Here is a 5,225-nt window from a genome sequence, read left to right as displayed (position 1 = left end):
TGAACCCCGAGAGCGCCAGTGGGGACCTCTGGACTTCCACGTTCATTTCTGAATTTGATACCGCAGCAGCTTTTTGGCTCCCAGTTTCTGTTTTTGCGTCGGATTTTGGTTTTACTTGTCTGCCAGAAATAAGCCAGGATCTTTACAGGATAGGGAGGCTGTAGAGTTTTAGGAAACTCAGCCATGATGAGTTTTAAGAAAACTGTCAGACAGAGCAATGCATTGGTTTCCTTCTGTCTGATCCTGAATTTAATTCCAAGTTTTTAGACTACTGAATCAGCCTGAATTAAACAGAGACCTGTATAGCTTTGCAGACGTCTCTCGAACATCCCTTCATCGTGAACCAGGCATCCATATGTGCAAAAAAGCCACCATCTCCAGTTCTAAATAGATACAAATTTCCCAGAACTCACTTGGCCGAATTTTACAACACACACAAAAAGAAAAGACAAAGGAAAGAAAAGATGGAAAAAACCCAACAAAGAATTCAGCCCTTCCTCCCTCTTGCTATTTGAATTCTGTGACTATCATTTTTCTTCTGATCATTTAGTGGGAAGGCTAGAAGATTAAAAAAAAAAGACACAAATGGAAAGCAGAGGCGCAGGAAGGGAAGAGGGAAGAGGCAGAGAGGAAGAGCCAAGCAGTGCGGCGACAGAAGCGGCAGCCCCCGCGCCTGCTGCTCCCCACTTCTGCCGGCAGCCCCGCCAACCGTGGTGCCCCGCAGCCGCCTGAGATGGTGCGAGCTGACCCCGCAGCCGTGCCCACTCGTCCGGGCCATGACGTGACTCAGTTCCACAGACATTTACAGACGCCCTTCTTTGTGTATATGGAGCGACAGCCTCAGGCCTTAGGAACTTGCAGGGAAATGGGGAGACGAGGTGTTAACAGAGAAAATCATGTGCGGAAGCGCAGAGTTAAGGCCAAAGTGGTGTGGGAGGGCAGGGTGCTCTGGGGGCGGTTGGGGAGCAAGGTGAGTGGTGTGGGCTGATGCAGGAGAGAGGTGGGTGGCAGGGATGTGGGTGGGCAGGAAAGAAGGGGAAGGATCTTCTAGACCCATCTTTCTCCTGACTTTCTCCATTATGTGGCAGGGGGCCTCTGGGGGACAGTGCCCTTACTTTTCTTCAGATGCTCAGCTATCATTTTAAATCAGCCTGGATCCATGTGTCATTAGTGAAAGGATCGGCACTTTTCTTCAGAAGGGACCATTTGTCCAACACGTGGGACATTCCTCTTTCCTGTCAGTGTGGGGCTAATTGCCTGAAAATTTTATTACTTTTTTTGCAGTAAGACCTTCTTCTGCAGTGGATTTCACCAGGCTCGGCCGGTGGACTCATCCTCCTATTTGGGGTATCACACTGTTGTTTGTAAGATAATCCTGCTAAAATGGGGATGAGTGATCCCTTCTTTTTCCCATTCCTCTGTCTCTGGAGATGTGTGTTTAGACAGGAAGGCTAAGAGGGCACAGGAGAGAGCAAATAAACTCTCACTGGTGCCGTTCGTTCAGTTCACTCACTGTAAGAATCAGGGCCTCAGAATCAGACGGGCGAACGAATGGTCTGCTTCTGCTCTGGGACTCCATTTTAAAATGCTGCTTAATGGCTGGATTTAGCACACATGCACGCCTGCACACACGCACACACACACCCAAAACTGATAGTTGAAGACCAAAAGCAAATTCCTAAATGCCATAGCTCCTTTAATGTGTAGGCTAAAAAAGGTGTACCAGTGAAGATGACCCACAGACTAGGAGGAAATCTTTGCCAACAATGTATGTGACAACTCAGTAATAAGACAAACAGCCCAACTAAAAAAATGGGCAAAGAATCTGAATAGACATTTCTTCAAAGAAGATATACAAATGGGTAATAAATAATGAAAGGCAATACCATTAACTATGAGGATGATGCAAATCAAAACCACAATCAGATGTCACTTCCCACCTACTAGGATGGCTATAATATAAAAGATAGACAGTAACAAGTGTTGGTGAAGATGCAGAGAAAGTGGAACCTCCACACGCTGCTGGTGGGAATGGAAGATTGTGCAGCCACTTTGGAAAACAGTCTGGCAGTCCCTCGAAAAGTTAAAACACAGAGTTACCTGCGTATCACCCAGCGGTCCCACTCCTAGGTATCTACCCAAGAGAAATGCAAACATATGTCTTCACAGAAATTTGTACATGGATGTTCGTCGCAGCATTACTCATAATAGCCGAAAACTGGGAACAACCGAGGTGTCCATCAAGAGATGAACGGAGAAACAAAACGTAGTCTCTCTATCTAATGAAATAGTCAGCCATAAAAGGGATGAAATACTGACACAGGCTACAACATGGATGAACCTTGAAAACATTATGCTGACTGAAAGAAGCCAGTCACAGAAGGTCACGGCATATTGTATGATTTAATTTATATGCAATATCAGACTAGGCAAATCTCGAGACAGAAAGTACATTGGTGATTATCAGGGTGGGTACTGTGGGAGGATGCTTGACGGACAATAGGAAGTGAGTGCTATTCGGTCCAGGGATTTTTTTTAGAGGTGATGAAAATGTTATCAAATTGATTGTGTTGATAGTTGCTAGTTAACATCACTGAAACTGCACACTTTCAAAAAGGAGGCACCAGAAAAAAAAAAAACCTAAATCTTTGTCCCACTTTTCCTTTCCGACAGGTGTGACAAAATGAAGGGACAAAAATCAAAGGACAATGACTTGAGCACTGCTACCTTCTAATATGCGCCGTCAAAACAGTTAAAATTGGTGCCCATCTATTTCCAGGAGCCAGTCCTGTGGCCGTAAATGACTGTGGGGACACGCACATCTCATAACCCACTTTGCTGTGGAGTAATGCTGACAGCCGAGGACACTGTCTCGGAAGGCAAGAATCCCAGGTTGGGAGTGAGTGGTCCCTCACAGCAATGTTACCCGGCGTCTCCTAGAGCCAGAGTCATCTTCATGGGCTGAACCCAGGCCAAGCTGTTCAAGAGACAAAGGTGAGACATTATCACTCTGTCACAGAATCTGGATGAAAAAGATTAGATTTCTGTGCTCCCCAAACAAGTTTACACGTGCACGCACGCACACACACGCACACATACACACACACACACACACACATACACACTCAATAGCATACCGCTGGTTTCTTAAAATGTGCTTTTTTGAGTGTTTATTACCAAGGACCCAGTAATTCCACTTTTGGAAATCCATTCTAAAGAAATAGTCTTCAATTCAGACAAAAGCTATAAATGTGCTCAAAGACATTTATCACAATATTCCTTCGATCAGTGAAAAATTGCCCCAAATTGGGGAATGGTGAAATAAACCATTCCACTCTCATAAAGCCACTGAAATAATGACAGTAAAGTTGTGTTTTTTAGACTATATTCAGTGAAAAAGCCTTTTAAAAGAATGTAGAGTGTGTTGTGCATCGACAATGTAGGTGTGTGGAAATGTACACAGATAAAGTAGCAGTGACATTAGGATGTTGGGACAGAAGCTTGTCTTTTTCTTTTCTTTTTCCCCATTTTTTCCATAATGAGCTTTTATTACTTTTAGGATAAAATATATACAGTTGGCTCTCCATATCCTTGGGTTCCGCATCCTGACTGAAGATCAAGAAGAGGTTCCTATAAATTGGTACCATGGATAGCCAGGTAGCCAAACTTCCCCCTAGGGTTTTTCTCCCCCACAAAGATGCTTTTATTCAAGTATATAAGCTTGAGAAAATGTCAATTTTCCATATCATTCACCACATTTAAATTTTAAAAAATTCTGGTAAGAATACTTAGAATGAACAGAAAGGCCTTCTTTTTTCTTTTTTTTTTTTTTTTTTTTGTCCCTGTGAAGTGACTTGAGTTCAGTTCACGTGTCCCTGGAACCAAAGCATGATTCCTTTCATCTCTACAAATTGCCCCTCAGCTGTTGGTTTTCACAGAATAAAGCCATCAAGAGTTGGAGCTCTTTTCTGTAAAATGTACAATACTCTCTCCCTCTCCCCCAAGGGCTTTCATTAGGCAATAGCTCACCTGAGCCTTCTCCAGGCCGTCTACTGGACTAAAGTGTGGAGAAGCTGTTCTTTCTGTTCAGCATCCATCGGGTTGCTTACGGCCTTTGTATGCTGCTCGTGGAATCACCGCGGTGCTCGCATAGGGGTTGTATTCATTTCCTTTCACTTCCATAGCAAACTACCACAAAGGGAGTGGCTTAAAACAACACGAGTTTATTCTCTTACAGTTCTGGAGGTCAGAGGTCTCAAATCAAGGTGCTGTGTTCCTTCCTTCAGAGGAGCATCCTTCCTCCCTTGTCAGAGAGCATCACTCCCACCTCTGTTTTTGTCCTCACATCTCCTTCTGTCTGACTCTGACCCTCCTGTCAACATAGTCACAGGTTCTGGGAATGAGGATGTTGACATCTTTGAGGGGCAGGGGGCATCACTGAGGCTCTCACAGTAGTCTGTTCACAGCCCATAGCTACTTGCCCCTTGATGGATTTGTTTTTCCTTTCTATTAATAGCTTGACTGACACCCAGAGTTAGCCACAGTCAGAGTTACCAACCAGAGCGTGGTGTTTTGTTGGTTCATGTAAGCACACTGTGTCAGTTTTCTATTGCTACATAACTAATCACCACAAACTTAGTGGCTTAAAACAATACAAATTTGTTATTTTATAGCATCTATAGGTCAGGAGTCCAGGTGGGGCATGGCTGGATTCTCTGCCCCAGGGGTCTCACAGGCTGAAATCAAAATGTTAGCAGGCCTGCATTCCTTTTTGGAGGCTCTGGGGAAGAACCTGCTTTCAAGTTCATTCACTGAGGCTGTTGACTGAATTCAGTTCTTTGTGGTTGTAGGACTGAGGTCCCCATTCCTCATTGGCCATCAGCCGAGAGCCCCTCTCTCAGCTCTGGAAGGTGGCCCATGTCCATTCTCATCCGATCTCTGCCGTCTTCCAGCCAGCAAGGGTAAGGTGCGTATTTCTCAGCCTCCCATCTCTCTGCCTTCCTCTCCTGCCTTGCTCTTCTCCCACTGGCCAAAGAAAGCTCTGCTTTTAAGGGCTTCTGTTCGAGTAGATGACTTAAGTACTGTCCCTTTTCCAAGTCACCTGTGCCATACAGCATAACACAATCATGAGAGCCACGGCCCATCACACTCACAGGTTCCGGCGCCTAGGGGATGTGGAATCATGGTGGGGGTGTTGGGGGCATTTTTAGAATTCTGTGTATTTC

This window comes from Camelus ferus, chromosome X, assembly GCF_009834535.1.
Source record: "Camelus ferus isolate YT-003-E chromosome X, BCGSAC_Cfer_1.0, whole genome shotgun sequence".
In the NCBI taxonomy this organism is placed as follows: domain Eukaryota; kingdom Metazoa; phylum Chordata; class Mammalia; order Artiodactyla; family Camelidae; genus Camelus; species Camelus ferus.
Note: the sequence above shows the minus strand (reverse complement) of the source record.